General features: G+C 36.4%; 1 protein-coding gene across 1 annotated transcript in view; it reads right to left on the bottom strand.

Annotated features, from left to right (window-relative positions):
* Positions 1 to 20,022, bottom strand: part of Sntb2 (syntrophin beta 2) — an 85,383-nt gene that overhangs the window by 52,430 nt on the left and 12,931 nt on the right. The gene's annotated exons all lie outside the window — the stretch shown is intronic.

Genomic DNA, 20,022 nt, shown 5'->3' with positions numbered 1-20,022 from the left:
GCAAGGTTGGCCTTGAACCTGCTATACATCCTCCTGCCTGAATCTCCCAACATTGTTGAGATTACAGGCATGTGCCACGGCACCTTGCTTGCCATACACTCTATATGTAAGATCTTCTTGGTTGCAATCTACTCAGCTTAATTTGCTATTAAAACAAATCTGCAGCCAGGAGTGGTGGCGCATGCCAGTAATCCCAGTGGCTGGGGAGGCTGAGACAGGAGGATCAGACAGGAGTTCAAAGTCAGCCTCAGCAAAAGCAAGGTACTAGGCAACTCGGTGAGACCCTGTCTCTAAATAAAATACAAAATAGGGCTGGGGATGTGGCTCAGTGGCCCTGAGTTCACCCACCCCCGCAAAAAAAAAAAAAAAAAAAATCTGCCATTGGAGAAAATTCTTTTTAATTAACTATCATCTTCAACACATAGCTGATGGATGAGATTTTTGTTCCTGCAGTGATATAAAAATGCAAAGTTATGGGGCTAGAGTTGTAGCTCAGTGGTAGATCACTTTCCTAGTATGTGTGAGATACTGGGTTCGATTCTCAGCACAATATAAAAATAAATAAAGGCACTGTATCCATATGCAACTTAAAATTTTTTTAAATGCAAAGTTATGAGAAAAAATGGATTAAAACATTGTAAGCATTGTAAGTAAAGAAAGTCTTTACCTAACAAACTTAAGGTATGTGCTTTTATCTATTCCTAGGATAAATAAAAGGAAAAAAGTTTTTACTTTTAGAACTATTTCTCTCTTTTCAACAACAAAGAGCTATCCCACAAGGCATGTGGGATATTTAAAAATGTTTTATAGGGGCTGGGATTGTGGCTCAGCGGTAGAGCGCTCGTCTAGCATGTTCGAGGCCCTGGGTGGGTTCGATCTTCAGCACCACATAAAAATAAATAAATAAAATAAAGGTATTGTGCCCAACTACTTCTAAAAAATAAATATTTTTAAAAATGTTTTATATACAGATTTTGTCTCCAAGTTTGTTTAGCTAAGGAAGGAAAAAAAATACATACCTCCCCAAAATAGGTCAACTAATAAAATATAAATTACAAGGCAAATTTGATATAAATAAAATGCTATACAAAATGAAATAGCTGAAAAATACTTATAAAAATAATATAATGTTTTTTTTTCACCAAAAGAAAAAACTTCAGCAGTTGAAGTGCAAGGAAATTATTAACCATATTTTTGCTGCTAAGTGGATGTGCCCTGGACTAGCTGGATAAACCGGATGGTTTGTTTTAGATCAGCACCCTGACTGATAAACTATAGACGGAAACACAAAATTAATCTAGCACAATAGCTGTGTTCAAGGGGTCAGCAGCCACTCCATCCTGAACATCCACTCAGAGTCACCACTAGGGAATAAGAATGTCATCCAAGTTTCCGTATCTTTAAACATTTTGTAATTTTAAAACTGTACAAAAGAACTATTAGTAACTGCTTATTTTCATTAGGGATTTTCTGACAAAATTGGCAGAATTAACTGAGTTGAGGAAGAGAAGAAAGACAAAGATGTGTTCATGTTCTTTCTTTCTGTTACATAACACATGACTAAGGAATTCAGCTGTAGAAAACTGAGAACACAGATAATAGAAACCAACTATTGAGCCACCCATAGTGGTGCACTCCAGCAATACCAGTGATTTGGGAGGTTGAGGTGGGACAAAGGCAAGCTTGCCATCAGCCTAGACAACTTAGTGAGATCCTGCCTCAAAATAAAAGTTTAGAAGGGCTAGGGTGAAGCTCAGAGCCTTCAATTGCCAGTATAAATAGAAATTAACTATTGAATGTTGAACTATAGAATAATATTTTGCTCAACTTACATCAAGTAACTATTCACTGATAATGTTATAAATAAATAAAGCTGTGGATGTTGCTCAGTGGTAAAGTATACCTGGGTTCCATCCCCAGTATAAATAATAATAAAGAATGGAATTATAATTCATAGGATAAAATTAAAATCTACAACTCCATACTGATGTAATATGTAGCTGAGTGGTTAAGTGCCCCTGGGTTCAATCCTCATTACCAAACCACACCATATCATACCAAATGAAACAAACAAAAACTCACTATACTAATAAGTGTTTCAGGCAAGATCCATTGATTATTGCTTAATATTAGTGGTTGAAAAGTTTAAAAACTAATAGGATTTTGCCTTGTCTCAACATATGTCACCAAAGATATTTATCAATTAAAGGGAAAAACAGTATTTTATGTGGAGAAACCTGACAGTAATCAAAAACATATCAATGTCAACCACCATCAAGATACACTAAGAAGGATATGTCACTTCTGTGGGTGTTTTTTTTTTTTTTTTGTTGTTGTTGTTGTAGTTGTTGTTGCTGCTGTTGTTTGTGATACCAAGGATTGGATCCAGGGACTCATGAATCCTCGAAAAAATCTGACATGAAAATGTTTGATTTTCTTGCAAAAGAGTATATATTTGCCATCAAAAAGCTTAAATAAGTTATGGGCATCTTCATCTTAGAAATACAAAAATCTGGGGATTGGGGATGTAGTTCAATGGTAGAATGTTTACCTACCAAGGTCCTGGGTTTGATCCACAGCATTGAAAAAAAAAAATCTGGTTTCTAAGATTTTATTGGGTACACACTATTAAATAACTGAGAAATGTACAACCACATGGGAAGACCCTTTAAAATACCACTAAGGGGCTGGGGTTGTGGCTCAGTGGTACAGCACTTGTCTAGCATGTGTGTGGCACTAGGTTTGATTCTCAGCACCTCACATAAAGAAATAAAATAAAGGTCCATTGACAACTAAAAAATATTTTTAAAAATACAACTGAAAATATTCACTATCTCAGAGATCTAAAGTTGCTCCTGAGCTTGCTCTATTACTGACTCCTATGTGACCTTAAGCTAATTTCTTAATCTCTCAACTTATAATCATCTATGTAATAATAACTATTATATTGATATTACATGCTCTTAAGAGTCTCAACTAAATATAAATTATCACACATGCAATACTATCTGTTCCGCCTTTGGGCAGACTGCTTATAATTCCAGAGGCATATTAGAATATTCTGAGTTGACTTCTCCAGTGATCCAGACATTAAACTAACATCTCCCTACTCCCCAGTGCCCTCATGATGGCCCTGACCTAATTTTCATTAAGTAATTTAACCCTTCTTAATATCAACCAACTACTGTTACGCGATTCATAATATGGCATTTAGGCTGGGTGCAGTGGTACACCTGTAATCTCTATGACTCAGGAGGCTGAAGCAGGAGGATTGTTTGTAAATTTGAGGCCAGCCTCAGCAACTTACTGAGACCCTGTCTCAAAATAAAAAGGGCCATTTGTGGTTTTCTTTTGCATTCCTACCTTATACAACACCCCAAACCCAAATCATCTCCCCCATACCATACTTTCTTCTTTTTTTTTTTGGGGGGGGGGAGGTAGCAGGGATTGAACTCAGGGACACTCAACCACTAAGCCAAATCCCCAGCCCTATTTTGTATTTTATTAGAGACAGGGTCTCTGAGTTGCTTAGCGCCTCCCTGTTGCTGAGACTGGCTTTGAACTTGCAATCATCCTGTCTCAGCCTCCCAAGCTGCTGGGATTACAGGTGTGTGCCATTGTACCTGGCATTGCCATACTTTCTTCTTATTTCTAAATCACTCAAGGTGGTTAATAGTTTCAGCAGCTACCAAAGTTAGAAACCCAACAGTACCTTTAGCTCTTCTGTCTACATCAGCTCTTCAAATGTGAATACACAGGTAATAGATCAGCAAGTGTCATTAAGCCTTCCTTTAAAATGTCTGCTCTATTCACCATTTTTACTGCCATGTATTACTTCCCAATGGAACTAGATAAAAAACCTCTTTCCAGTTGCCTGACCATCCTTCCTAAGCCATCTTTCACACTACAATAAGTTAAACCTCTAAAGCACAGTTCTATTAAGTATTCTCTCACTTAAAAACCTTTAGTTTTGCCTAGGGTAAAAAAAAGTTCAGGGTCTATAGCTCAGTGGTGGAGTACTTGCCTCACACATGTGAGGCACTGAGTTCGATCCTCAGAACCACATAAAAATATATAAAGATACCGTGTCCATCTACAACTAAAAAATAAATTTAAAAAAAGTTCAAAACTTCTTAATATGGCATAAATGCTTTTTTTTTTTTTTTTTTTTTGGTACTGGGGATTGAAAATGGCTGGTTTATCACTGAGCCACATCCCCAGCCCTTTTATTTATTTTGAGATAGGTCTCATTAAGTTGCTTAGAGCTTCGTTAAATTGCCAAGGCTGGCTCTGAATTTGTGATCATCCTGCCTCAGCTTCCAAAGTCCCAGGCATACACCACCATAGCCTGGCTCATAAAATACTCTGAATAATCTTTTTAGCCTCTTTTTTTTTTTTGCCATTCCTTCCATGCTTCAGCAGCTTGGATCTGTCGTTGCAATTTTACTTATGTCACTGGGCCTTAACTCACTGTGTTCCTTGTACATGGAATATTCTTTCTACTTCCTAAGATTCTATCTCCATATTCTACTTGTAGCATATATGGAATTCAGCATTTTGATTATGAGCACCAGTTCTAATATCAGGGCTGGGTTCTTTAAATTACATACTAGCCCAGTTACCTTATTATCTAATTTTCAAAATCTCAATTACTTAATTTGTACCAGAGGGATTAGATGATAGTCTGGTTTGTCAATTAAATTAGATAATTTACATAAAGTACACAGATACTATACACATACCATGATGGATATTTCAGCCATATTTGTTTTCCCAATACCAAACTGAGTGCCTAGGACATGATAAATGTTTAAAAAATATAAACTGAGCCAGGTGCAATAGCACACACCTGCAATCCCAGTGACTCAGGAGGCTGAGGCAGGAAGATAACAAGTTCAAAGCCAGCCTCAGCAATTTAGTGAGGCCTAAGTAACTTAGTGACAGTGTGACCCTATAGATAGATAGAGAGAATGAAGAAGAATTTTTCAATGTAATAAATGTGTACAATTAGTGGGTTTTATCTTATTTTTTGGTATTGGAGATCTAACCCAGGGGCACTTTATCACGGAGCTACATCCATAGCCCTTTTAAACTTTTTTATTTTGAGACAAGTTCTCACTACATTGCTAAAGCTGGCTTTGAATTTGTGATACTCCTGTCTCAGCCTCCTGAGTTGCTGGGATTACTGGCATGGCCACCACACTGGGCTAAGGCTGTTTTTTAAAAGCTGCTTTTAGTGACTATGATACATGCTTAAATGGGACTAAAAAGTGTGTACAGGGATTAATTCAAACCAATTATCAGTATCAGGACATCGATTTTAAAAAGAACACGTTTTATTACATGTTAAGTAGATATTATTATCATCATACTATTTTATTAATTGTGAAAAATTCATGCTATACCTAGGAAATAAATATATACATAAAACTTTTTTTAAATTTTTAAAATTTTTTTTTAGTTTTCAGCGGACACAACATCTTTTATTGTATGTGGTGCTGAGGATCAAACCCAGGCCGCACACATGCCAGGCGAGCACGCTACAGCTTGAGCCACATCCCCAGCCCTACATAAAACATTTTTTTTTTTCCTTTGGTGCTAGGGTTTGAATCCGGGCAGGGCCTTAAGCAAACTCAGGAACTTTTGAAATTTGGTACTTGAAAGAAAATCTCCTCAAAACACTCTTACAAGGAATGATAAATGAAAAAATACTTTTTAAATTGCACATTTACAAACAAGTATAAAACGTGTTAGCCAGCTTTGGTAGTGCACACCTGTAATCCCAACGATTCAGGAGGCTGAGGCAGAAGGACTGCAAGTTCAAGGCCAGTCTCAGCAGCTTAGCCAGACCCTATCTCAAAAAATAAATAAGAACTTGGGTGTAGCTTAGTGGTAGAGTACCCCTGGGTCAAACGCCTAGTAAGCCCCCCGCACACCCCCACCCCTACTAACACATAGAAAAAAAATTGTTAGCCACATAGATCTTACTTCATGTTACTTAAAAAAGGTAATTAGGCACCCTTTTCATATTTTATTCCAAATATTATATACAACCATATATTACTATTCATTTGATCTACCTAAATGCTTGTTAGATCTACATTTTCATTATCAGTGTGGTAAAAGATTGTTCACTAATAAATTACAATAGTTGTAGGTTAAGAAAGGCCAATATCTTTTTCTAGAATTGGTAAATTTATAATATTTCTTGCTTTTTACAAAGCACACATATTTCCTAAAAGATGATAACAAATTCAAGCCAGGTGCACTGGCACATGCCTGTATTCCCAGCAACTCAGGAGCCTGAGGCAGGAAGATTGCAAGTTCAAAGTCAGCCTCAGCAACTTATCGAGACTCTCTAAATAAAATTGAAAAAAAAAAAAAAAAGAAAAAAACAGCTGTGGCTGTGGCTCAGCGCTCCTGGGTTCAATCTCTGGTATGTATACAACACACACACACACCAAATTCTAAAATTCCATGACAAATATTCTTGTTAAATAATATTCAGATGATACTATAGAGCAGCTATGTATGCGTGGAAGTATGTCCTTGCAAATAAAAAAGTGCAAGGGATGTGGCTCAGTGGTAAAGTGCCTCTGGATTCAATTCCCAGTACCAAAAAAATCTTTAAGAAGAAAAGGGGGCTGAAGATGTAACTCAGTGGCAGAGCCTTTGCCTCCACGCACAAGGGCTGGAGTTCAATCTCCAGTATTGCAAACAACAACAAAAAAACCCCAAAGTACAAAAACTGACACATCCCATGTTTTCAAAATAGAGGATAGCATTATGCAATCTCCACTTCCCCTACTCATTTAATGTTCAGTACATACCAAAACAAAGTTAAATGCTTTGTTTTATGAGCATAATTTCATTTAATCTCGTAACAACTTTATGAAACAGATACATTGTTTTTCCCATTTTGCAGATAAGGAAACGGGTCTTAAGGGATGGTTAAAAAAATTTATTATGTCACTCTGCCATTAAAATAGCAAAGATGGAAAGAAAAATCATGCATGTAACCACTACTATATTAATGAATAATTACACCTATTATAACCACTATTATATAACTATATACAAAATTAGACAAAGTAAAAAGGTAAAAAAAAAGAATGCTCAATTTTGGAGAGAGAAGATAGAGTGGAGTCAACCAGGAAAAGTTTCACATAGGAGACCCTGATCACTAAAAGACAAGTAGAAGTGCTCCAGGTAAACATGAGCATGAGCATGTCTGGCTTGGCTTACAGCATGTAGAGACAAAGACTCAGAAGCAAGGAGGAAAATTAAACATTCAGAGAAATATAATATAAGTAACTATGAAAGGCTAGAGTGCAGGGTTCAAAGTGAAAAGTAGTGCTCTAATTTTGAAAGATTGCTGATATTCAGTTAAGGATTATCAGATATCACGAAAGATGGTCTTAGCTGTTAGGGACTATTTATCCTTAAAGAGATACAAATACAAGTATATAAAAGCAAAGAAGTGGGGCTGGGGTTGTGGCTCAGTGCTGGAGTGCTTGCCTAGCATGTGCAAGCGCTGGGTTTGATCCTCAACACCTCATAAAAATAAATAAAATAAAGGTATTGTGTTCAACTACCAAAAAAAAAAAAAAAAGAAGTACACCCCAAACTATAAAGGATCATTTCCCTCAAAGTAAAGTTTGAGATTACCACTAAAACACAGACCCCACAAACTTTAAAAGATAATGAACAAATGTATATTTTTAAAGAATTTAGCTATTTAAGAAAGGGCAAAACAGATCTCATCCATCAAACACATCACAACCTGTGAGCAGGATACTAGGATAAAATGTGCAAACATGTTCCTGCCCTCAAGTAGTAACATGTCATCTAGTAAAAGCACTCTTTGTTCATTTCAAAAATACCTGCACAGGTTATCCCAAATTTGGTCATAACCTTAACCTACAAATCTAAGTAAAACAAACAAAGAACAGAAGCCACTCTGGAAGTCATTTTTAATTCAACCTTTTTAAAATTATTATTATTTCAAATTCATGTTTAAGAGTAACTAAAGAATAATTAAAAAGCATTATGGGGCTGGGGATATAGCTCAGTTGGTAGAGTGCTTGCTTCGAATGCACACGTCCCTGGGTTCAATTCCCAGTAACTAAAACACACACACACACACACACAGCATTAGGGTCCTGCTACAGTTTGGATCTTGAATGTACTCCAAAGACCCATGCGCCGAAGGCTTGGTCTTCAACCTGTAGTGTTACTGGGATGTGGTAGAAGCTTTAGGAGGGGAGGCTTAATAGAAGGAAGTTAAGTCGTTGGGAAAGTGCCCTTGAAAGACATGTTGGACCCTGGCCCCTCTTCTTTCTCTCTTTTTGTTTCTGGCAGCCATGAGGTGAGTGGCTTTGCTCTATCCCATGCTTCCCACTACAAGGCTCCACCTTGCCACAAGCCCAAAAGTAACAGGGGTAACTGACGTGGAATAAAACATCTGAAATGATGAGCCAACATAAACCTTTCTTCCATAGGAACTGTTTATCTCAAATATTTTGTTATAATAATGGGAAACTGACTAGAACAGATATTTATATTTGAAACAGTTAATAAAACTATCTTAAAATAAATACATACAAAGCTGGGCATGTTATTGCACTCCTGTAATCCCAGCTACTCTAAAGGCTGAGGAAGCACTGCCAAGTTAAGGTTAGTTTGGGCAACTAAGTAAAATCCTGTCTCAAAAATAAAATTAAAAAGGGCTGGGAGGCTAGGGATGTGGCTCAAGCAGTAGCGCCCTCGCCTGGCATACGTGCGGCCCGGGTTCGATCCTCAGTTACCACATACAAACAAAGTGTGTTGTGTCCGCCGAAAACTAAAAAATAAATATTAAAAAATTCTCTCTCTTAAAAAAAAAAAAAAAAAAGGGCTGGGGAAGTAGTTCAGTGGTACAGGACTTGCCTAACATGTGCAAAGTCCTGGATTCAGGGGCTGAATTAAAATTCAAAGTCCTGGGCTCAGTGGTGGAGCGCTTGCACGTGTGAGGCACTGGGTTCAATCCTCAGCACCACATAAAAAATTAATTAATTAAGGGTATTGTGTCCATTTACAACTAAAAATATATATATATATTAAAAAAGACCCTGGATTCAATAACCAGTACTACAAATCACATGCATGCATGCACACATACACACACATACACACACACACAAGCATGCACGCACGCACACTGTTGGGCACATACTTGAAAGAAAAAAAAAAACAGAAGTTGTTTCTCTCCAAAGTGTCCCAGAATATTACCCTTAAGACTGGATCCAATTAATTACAAGATTTCTTCTTTTTATTTCATTGCTTTAAAATTAAATAATTTTATCCTTATTGCTTTTTTTTAATTACAAAGGAATTGTAAATATATTCATGTTTGCACATAAAGTAGTATGTAACAGAATAGATGAAAGGGCTCTGTGAAACTTACTAAAAAAATCACTGAACAGCATGAAAACAGAATGCTGTATTATAATTATGACCATTATAAAATATTCCATACTGTATACACATCCATTACAATATAATAATGTATTTTCTCATCCTATAAAATGATCTAAAAGATACTGTATCATTATAAAAAAGTCTAGGGAATGGGAGACTCTTTAATTTAAAAAAGTACTTGATTATCTTGTGATAAAAGTTTAATTTAAAAAAATTAGATAGGGCTAGGTTGTAGCTCAGTGGAAGAATGTTTGCCTAGCATGTGCAAGGGTCTAAGTTCAATACCTAGCATTACACACAAAAAAATCATAATGAAATAATATCAAAATTAGATAATAAAAATGAAAATGTCCAAACATCAAACTTACCAAAGCAGAGTTAATTTCAAGGTGTATGTGTGTGTGGGGGGGCGGGGGCTATCTCCAAAATTGTGCCCTGTATATGCTATCTTGCTAACTTTTAGTCTTTTTATCTTCTGAAGTTGCACATATTCCTAGTTATTTGGCTACCTTAACAACATTCAGGATGAATACTAAACTAGCATAGTAGGTAAGGTAGTAGGCTCTAGGGCCAGACTGCCTATCACATCTTGGACAGATCTCAATGTCTCAAGCTACTTTAAAAAAGGGAGGCAACAACAGTATCTCCTTCAGAACTGGTGAGAGAATAAGATGTAAAGCCCCTGAAACAGGACCTATCACACTCTAAATGATCAATAAATCTTAGCTTTTATAAGCACTACCCATCTTAAGAAGAACTGCATTAATTCTCTTTAAATATGACAAATATTTTGTGTCTAAAGAAACTAAGATTCAATGAGAATGTCTCTAAAACCAACATGTCCTCCAATAAAAACAGTCTTTTTATTCCTTTTCACTTTGGTAAACACACGCTTAACTTCTTCACTGATACTTTACTTCTTTTCATCCTCTCCTTCCAAATGATCCTCCATCCAAAATGTATAAACAATAAATATTGCAGTTCTCCCAACAGATATTGAAGTTTCTATCTTTGTTTTATTTTAAAAAAAGGCCACCAATGTCAAGTTTCTTTAGATTTCCAGTAACATTTCAATCACTAAGGAAAATTCCAAACTGACCTCAGCTCTGCTTAGGGTGTGATATGATCAATTTCTGTGTAGCCCTAATGGAAATGACCTTTTTCCCAATATTTTTCATTCCACAAAGAGTTCACCTCAAAACACTGTCAAACTGGCCAGAGTTGATTCTGTTGCCATTAAATGTAGAGCCCAAACTGATCAGTGTAGGTGACAAAAATTATTTAAACAATGGAAACAAAGTTCAGATAAAAATAAAAAGGGCGGGGCTGGGGATGTGGCTCAAGCAGTAGCGCGCTGGCCTGGCATGCGTGCGGCCCGGGTTCAATCCTCAGCACCACATACAAAGATGTTGTGTCCGCCGATAACTAAAAAATAAAATATTAAAATTCTCTCTCTTTCTCTCTTAAAAAAAAAATAAATAAAAAGGGCTGGTAATGCAGATCAGAGGTAGAGCACTTGCTTAGCATGCCTAAGACAATGAGTTCAATCCTCAGTACCCCCTACACACAGAAATTTCTATATCTTATACCAATAATAGATTAGCTAATGATTGGTAATAATAGTATATTTACTAGAGATTAGCAATAATGATTGCTAAACAAAAAGCTGAAGTCAAGAGCAAAGAATACTTACACTATTATTATTATTATTATTATTATTATTATTATTTGGTGGTAGTAGGAATTGAACCCAGGGTCTCAATGCATGGCAGGCAAGTGCTCTATCCTAACCCTTTTTTTGGTACAGGGGATTGAACCCAGGGCCAGTTAACCACTGAGCTACATCCCCAGCCCTTTTTATTTTAATTTTTGAAATGCTGGTTTTAGAGACATTCTCATTGAATCTTAGTTTCTTTAGACACAGAATATTTGTCATATTTAAAAAGAATTAATGCAGCTCTTCTTAAGATGGGGTAGTGCTTATAATAGCTAAGGTTTATTGATCATTTAGAGTGTATAGGTCCTATCTGAAGTGCTTTAGAACTTGTTCTCTCACCAACTTTGAAGGAGATACTATTGTTGCCTCCCCTTTTTAAAGATAAGTAGCTTGGGTCTCACTAAGTTGCTTAGGGCCTCGCTAAGATGCTGAGACTGACCTTGAACTTGTGATCCTTCTGCCACAGCCTCCCCAGCTGCTGAGATTACAGGCCTGTGTCATCGCACAGGCTCTTTCCATCACTTCTTATTAAAAATAGTTGTATATAGAACTTGAGTGGGATTAAAAGGATTCATGGTAATACAATGAGTTATTTTAAATAACACACTGGTTAAATTTTTTTTCTTTTTTTATATATTTATTTTTTAGGTGTAGATGGACACAACACAATGCCTTTATTTTTATGTGGTACTAAGGATCGAACCTGGGTTCTGCTTGAGCTAGGCGAGTGCTCTACCGCTGAGCCACAATCCTAGATCCACACTGGTTAAATTTATTTTAAAGAAGCATTTTTATAAACTTTAGTTTGATTTGAGGAAAAGTTACTTATCCCATCTCTTCCTCTTTCAAATCTGTCTAATGTTACCTGAACCTTAATGTTCTTTTTTGGGAGGCCACTAGGAACCATACTGTGAATATGAAAAAAGGTTAGGAATGCTAGGTGCCAGGAGAAGAAACAAAAGAAGACATTATTCAAATAAAAGAAAAAGTCATTATGTCACCCCACCAAAAAAGATGACAGAACATACATACAAGCATCAGTGGACAGGACAGGGAAGGAAGAAAATAAAACTGGAGTCTATATCTTTTAAATATGAATTCCAGAAACAATCTCTCTTCCAGGATAAAATACTTAAGATTTCTTCTTTTGAACTCTAGGGAAGCAAACTGGATCATGCACATGAGAACTCCCCTTTTTATTAAAGGGTATCTACTCTGTAGACATAGTCACTTCAAAATACAATTTAGGGAAGTAAACATCAAATACTACAGAGGCATCAGTAACATCACAGAATTTCTTGGAATGAGTAATTTCCATTTCCACTTCACAACTGCATTCAACCCAAAAGTCAAACTAGCATTTTGAATTAAATAGAAACATAATATTCCAAGAAAGATGTGGTAAACTGAAGAGTAGAAAAATGCTTGCCTAGGTCATAGACCATTTAATTGGAATGGATTACTGAAGAGGCCACTGTTCCAAATTTGTTGAATAGATCATTTGAAAATATCTTCCCTCAATTTGAGACTGAACATTTTAAAATGTGTTTTAGGTTTCCTAAAACTTAAATCCACAGCAATTAATTTTGGTTATGGGCATTAATTGGAGATCTTTTCTTTCCACAGAGCAAAATTAATGAATCATCTGTCCCTGCAAAGAATTTGTGACTGAAAGAATTTTAAATCCATGCTAGGAAAGGCCTGAGGTGCTATGGGTAAAAGGGACTGTGGCAAAGTTGGCCTTCTTACAAACTACTGTCTCAACATGTTTTTCTTTTGAGAGGCAATAAAATTCCAAATATGGAAGAAAAACTTACAGCATATAACCCAATGAATCTCCTGCCTAGTGGGAGATTCCTGGTGCTCCTAGTGACCCTCCAAAATCAACCGCAGCTGAGCAGCAATGCTGATATTTTCTTCTGCTTCCTCATACTCTAAAGCAAAGGAAAATCCTCACCAATCTTCCACTTATAACATCAAGGAGAAGCTCTCAATAAATAATGGGTTCTTATTGCAATAAAAAGGGAAGGGAAAAGACTATGGAAAGAGTTTTAAACGGGAAAGAGAAGGCAAAAATCCAAAGGTTAACACCATTTTCAGAAATTCCGATAATGCATAAAATTCATGACCTACATTTAGTTTGAATAGTAACTATCATACTATGTTCCATTTTTAGCTCATAAGAAGTAGGAAGGAGTGTTTGTTTAAAATAATGCAAACTGACTATGCAGTTATGGAGTATGCTTTCTCCATAATCCTCTACATAAAAGTAGGGAAGGTCAAGAGCAATGAAAAGGTAGAGCAAAGAGAATAGAGATGGGGCCAGCAGAGATAGTAGCACTTAGTCACACAGTAAATAACTGTAATGAAGTTTGCCTAGGTCACAATTAAATCTGATGTGTTCTTTAGGGACAGTAGAAAGGTTGGGGAGGAAAATGCTAAACATCATTGGTACTCAGTAATAGCTGAAATTTTAAGAAACAAATGACCTAAAATCAGGTATACACAATGGGGATGAATTAGTTGATGTTGCTGCACTGACCTATTCCTAAACTAGCTATCACCAGTTTCTTTAGACAGGAAGACTGACATCTTAAAGAAAATTTCCATCCAGGTATTAAGTATAGAAAGGGGGAAGGGAAAATTAACACTTTTGAACAGCTATTTCATGCCAGGAATTTTATGTAAACATTTTTCATAACTTTCATGATCACTTGGCTTAAAAAAAAAAAATTGAGCCTTAAAGAATATTACATTTCTGACATCAGAGATTCCCTTGGGTCTGATCTGCTCAAGAGTCCTTTTATTTGCCTTAGAAGATAGGCAATCTCGGGCTGGGGATGTGGCTCAGGCAGTATCGCGCTCGCCTGGCATGCGTGCGGCCCAGGTTCGATCCTCAGCACCACATACAAACAAAGATGTTGTGTCTGCCAAAAATTAAAAAATGGATATTGAAGATTAAAAAAAAAAAAAGAAGAAGATAGGCAATCTTGGCCTGTTCTGATCGCTGTACTTTGGTCACCTATGGGTTTCTGAATCTTTTGCTGTCTCCTGGACCATAACAGGCCATTGATTTCCTAGCTCTTGCCTTGACTGTAGCTCCCAGGGTATGAACAAACTTGTTGAACAAACTATTACTAATGGGGAGAAATTACTGGGAAGATGTCTTAGAAAAGACATGTATAATCAAGAGCAAGTTAAAAACATTTAAGAAGCAGAATTCTACACAATCAGTACTAGTAACTCTACCATCCTCACTAGTGGAAAGGATGAGGAGAGTCCACAATAATGGTTATTTCAACAGTAAATTAAATCTCTAGAATTTTTATTATTTGCAGCAACAGCTTTACCTCTCTATATTTTGTTCAAGCAAATATTAAAATTCATCTTCCTTTCCAAAGTAAACACAACAGATTGGTGCAATTCACCCTCCCCTCAGAGAAACCAAGAGAAACCTAAGACAAAATATTTTAGAAAAAGTGCCTCACACATGCTAAGTAAGTACTCTGCCATTTTGTATCATTTGAACATGTATTTATTTGTAAAGGTGAATTCCGTTTGGAGAATGCTAATTCCACCCCCACCTCCAATACTGAGGATTGAATTCAGGAACATTCTACCACTGAGCTACATCCCCAGCCCCCCTAGCTTTATTTACTTATTCATTTGGTACTAAGGATTGAACCCAAGGGTGCTTTACCATTGAGCTACATCCCTACTCCCTCTACCCTGCCATGTTTTTGGAAATCTGAGACAGTGTCTCAGTTACTTAGTGCCTTGCTATATTGCTGAGGCTGGTCTTGAACTTGGGATCCTCCTGCCTCAGTCTCCTAAGCAGTTGGGATTACAGAAGTGGGCCACTGGAGCCAGCTTGCCTCTGGCATTTTCCAAAATTAAAATAACATTAGAAATATGTCCAAAATGCAAAATTTAACAAAAAATGTCTAGAATAATTAATAGGCAGTTTGATATATGTGTTTGCTGGAGTTCAAATATTATTTTCATGTTCCCATCATTGCCCTCTGGACATGCCATTCCCTTCATGTGGAATATGAAGATGAAGATCTTCTCCACTTCTTACCCATTCTATGTACCACTCTTCTCTCACCAGACCCAAAATACATTTCTAACATCATTCGATCCTTTATTATAAATTCTCTCTGCATTTATCTATCACTTGTAATGTACAGAATAATTTGAATTCTTTATGTGCTGTTTATTTGTATTTATAAGATCATTTTGTTACTTCTTAAAAACAGGGACTATGTCTGGGAATGGTAGTAAAGACCTATAATCCCAGTACTTGGGATTGTCTCAAAAAACAAAACAAAACAAAAAAAATCAGGAGTGGTAGCATGCACCTGTAATCCCAGCAACTTGGGAGGCTAAGGCAGGAGGATCGAAAGTTCAAAGCCAGCCTCAGCAACTTATTGAGACCCTGTGTTGACATAAAATATAAAAAGGACTGGGGATGTGACTCAGTGGTCGAGTACCCCTGAGTTCAATACCCAGTACCATAAACAATAAATAAATAAAAATTTAAAAGGGTTGTAGATGTAGCTCAGAGGTAGGCCTGCTAAAATGTAGGGGCTCATAGGTATTCAGTATGTGTTGATTAATCACCTTCAGCTTTGTGTCTCACAGGAAAAAACAGAGGAGACAAAGACTGAGAATATTAATTGGATGACCTCCAGACAAATGCAACAACAAAAAATTCAGGACAATTTTCCTGAACATGAAGCCAATTGTAACAATAAATTCTGTTAGTCTTTAGAGGAGCTAGCTTTTTTACCCAAACTGATTCACCAGAGAGGCAGTCTTATAGTGGATAATACCAAAAACTGTGAAATCTGATGAGCAATCTTATCTCTACCACCTACAAATGCTATGACCTTAGGCAAATTATTTAATGTCTCTCTCCCTTTCTTTCTAATTTTTCAATTTCTCCATATTTAAAATAAGGATGAAGGGCTGGGGTTGTGGCTCAGTAGCAGAGCACTTGCCTAGCATGTGTGAGGCAGTAGGTTCAATCCTCAGCACCACATAAAAATAAATAAATAAAGGCATTGTGTCTATTTACAACTAAAAATTAAAAAAATAAAAATGAGGATGAAGCCCAGTGTAGGAATATGTGCCCAGAGTCCCAGCTACTTGAGAATCTAAGGCAGGAAAATCACCTGAGCCCAGGATATGGGACCAGCCTGTGCAACACAGTGAGACCCTGTCTCAAAAGCTAATAAAATAAAATAAGAATTATGTTACCTGACTCACGGATCTGTTAAAAGTTATGATAATGAAGCCAGATGCAGTGGCGCATGCCTGTAATCCTAGCAGCTCATAAGGCTGAGACAGAAGGATCTAGAGTTCAAAGCCAGCTTCAGCAACTGTAAGGTGCCAAGCAATTCAGTAAGACCCTGTCTCTAAATAAAATACAAAATAGGGCTGGGGATGTTCCTCAGTGGTCGACTGCCCCTGAATTCAATTGATGGTATAAACAACAACAACAAAAAAGTTGTGATAATGAATTGTGTGCATTGGCCCATGACTAAATTCAAGGTCATTATGGGCAATTTAGAATTTGGCTCAAAATGAGATTAAAAAAAAAGTTGTTTTAATGCATATAAAGTCTTTAACCAAGTAAGCTATCACAATGGTCATTATTATCTATTTCCATTGTTTCAATTTTTTTTTTAAATTTGCAATTTAAGCCAGGTGCAGCAGTGCACACACCTGTGATCCCAACTATTCTGGAGGTTGAGGATCCTAACTTCAAGGCCAGCCTGAGCAAGATTCTATCTGAAAATAAAAAAATAAAAAGGGCTGAGGATATAACACAGAAGTAAAACATACCTCTGGGTTCAATCCCACTACTGCAAATAAATAAATAGATAGATAAATAACTTACAATTTAAATACAAAAATTATTTAAATTCTATTGCTCAATGTCTGCATTGTTATAGTACAAATAAGTTTGCTAGCAATGATCCCATTCTACATTTCAGTTTGGTGCATCTGCCACTATTCACTCATCAGGAGTGGGCTTGTGATCCAAGCCTAAACCACATCTCCATCATCTAGGTAACAGAGATAGACCCAAGGAGTAAGCAAAACAGAGTTGACCAGAGTCCTTCCCTGAGACACAAGTAGATGCTAGAAGAAAAAAAGTTTTTCTTTACAGGTGCTATTAAGTTAGGGCAATATATTTCTAGAATTGCCAGTACCATTTTAGCTGACTATAAAGAATTAGACTCTCCACAACAGGAACTATTGCAGGCCAAGATAATTTGAGCCTTTTGATCCCACTGTACCTAAATCTAGATCCATCCCCAGTCTCAGGAGTTACATGAGGCAATGCATTCCACTTCTGTCCACCGTACCTAAATCTAGATCCAGCCTTAGTCTCAGAAGTTATGTGAGAAAATATATTCCATTTATGTTTAAATTTATTTAAAGGAGCTGGGCACAGTGGTATGTGCCTGTAATCCCAATGACTTGAGAGGCTTAGAAGGAGGATTGCAAGCTTGAGATCAGCCTCAGCAACTTGGTAAGGCCCTAAACAACTTAGCAAGATCCTGTCTCTAAATAAAAAAGGGCTGGAAATGTAGCTCAGTGGTAAAGTGCCTCTAGGTTCAATCCTAAGTATCCCCAAAACAAATAAATAAATAAATACATGAACTTAAGGGCTTCTGTAACCAAATAATTCTTAATTAATAATTAAAAAAAAACTTTATGAGCTGGGTGAGGTGGCACATGCTCATAGTCTCAAGCTACTTGGGAGGGTGACACAGGAGAATCGCTTTAAACCCATGAATTCCAGACCAGCCTGGCAACGCAGCAACATTGTGAGACCCTTTTCCAAATCAACAATAAAACCTATAAATGTCTTTTTTGGTAAAGATTTTTCTCTATCCTAGCCAGGCAGAGTGGCACATGTCTATAATCCCAAAAGCTCAGGAGGCTGAGGTAGGAGGAGTTCGAGTTCAAAGTCAGCTTCATCAACTTAGCGAGGCCCTAAGCAACTCAGTAAGATCCTGTCTCTAATAAAATATAAAAAAGAGGGATGTGGCTCAGTGGTTAAGCATTTCTGTACAAAAAAAAAAAAAAAAAAAAGACTTTTCTCTATCCTAATTTATCTCTAATTTCAAGACCTGAGCTGGGGTCTATATATGTTTATTATCCTAGCTAGAAAAATGAAATAATAATTAATACTTGCAAAGTTGCTAGGAATTCATAGAAAAGTGATGTTCAAAATACTGTAAGTGGTGAGAATAATTATTATTCACTTGGCATCAAGTGTTTTTGAAAAGCTCCAATAGCACCCTGAACCCAAACAAATTTATTCTTGTTTTTCTTTTACAGCTATCTACAAGATTCCTAAATCTCTCAACTAATATGGTCTCTTATTTAATCTCTCATGTCATCTTCTAATGTTTTTAAAATAATGTAATGGATGCCTGTTCTTTATGTCTGCCAAGTATCCATTTTCCTTCTGGCAACATCAGCTTCATTACCCTTTGAGAAAACCCACTTTCAGTTCATGTGGCTCAAGATCCAAGGTAAGTTCCTGATCTATGCTTGACCTATTAGAACATTCAATAACTGATGGCCATATGATGTGACATGGATGACTCAGGTCTAGAACTTTTGGTTGAAATGACTGAAAAGGAGATATCACAACAATATCATGCTCTCCAAATTTATTATGGATTCAATATAATTTTAACCAAAATCCCAAAGGATTTGAGAATGATTAAATTATCCTAAAATTTATCTGGAGAACTATCTATAACAACAAAAAAAAGTTTCATTATTTTTCAGAATTTATTGGCTGATATCATATACTTCAATAACCAGATATTAAGCATTAAAGCTAGAATATATAGTGTGCTATATTACAAAACACTCAAGTAGAATACAGTAGAAAATCAAGCATCAGCCTAAGGAATATAAAAAAATAAGTGTATAAAAAAGGTATATTTCAAATTAATGAGGAAAGGACAGGTCATTCCTAGGGTAACAGGCAGCATGTGTATTGTATCCCACTCCAATGCAGACATAACTTAGTACAGCATTCATTCCAACTAAACCCAGAGTCGGCTTCAAATCTTTACATAGCACTTCAGGCAGCCACCATCAATCTTAGAGAGTTATTTTGCAAAAGGATTATTTGACAGATAATGCTGAGACAACCAGTTATCTATTTGGAAAAATAAATAAAGCTAAATCTCTACTGCATATCATATGATAAAATAAATTCTACATAATTTAAAGAATTAAAACTTAAGCCATAAAGTGAAACATCAAAACTGCTGCAAAAGATACATAAGCTCTAAGATGAGGGTAAATGGTGGGTGCAGAGGCTCATCACTCCCTTAGTTTCTGACACTTCTGAGGCCCAGCTGCTTAGCCGTTTCTGGAGTCCTGAGACTTGGAGTACAATAACTCCATGAATTTTGAATAGGAATCTGTGTTTTGAAGCCCAAAGAGCCTTGAATAAAGCACATGCATATTCTTTTCTTTAATTTTTGGAAGCTGATAAACTCCTTTTACTATAAATAAACGAATCCATACATTTTTGTAATCTAACTCAATGAAAAATTGAAGCTCCCATTTTATAAATTGTAACATTTTATATACATGATGGATAAACTGAAAAATATACCACTCAACATTCTCTTCCCTTTGAACCATCAGGATTACTTTTCATGGGCTGAGATTGTGGCTCAGTGGCAGAGCGCTTGCCTTGCACCACATATAAATAAATAAATAAAGGTACTGTGTCCATCAAACTAAAAATAATATATATGACAGTGGAATGCATTACAATCCTTATTACACATATAATG

This window comes from Marmota monax, unplaced genomic scaffold, assembly GCF_021218885.2.
Source record: "Marmota monax isolate L192 unplaced genomic scaffold, Marmota_monax_Labrador192_F-V1.1 WCK01_AAM20220418_F8-fsc00024, whole genome shotgun sequence".
Classification (NCBI taxonomy): domain Eukaryota; kingdom Metazoa; phylum Chordata; class Mammalia; order Rodentia; family Sciuridae; genus Marmota; species Marmota monax.
Note: the sequence above shows the minus strand (reverse complement) of the source record. Positions and strands in the feature narration are given on the sequence as shown.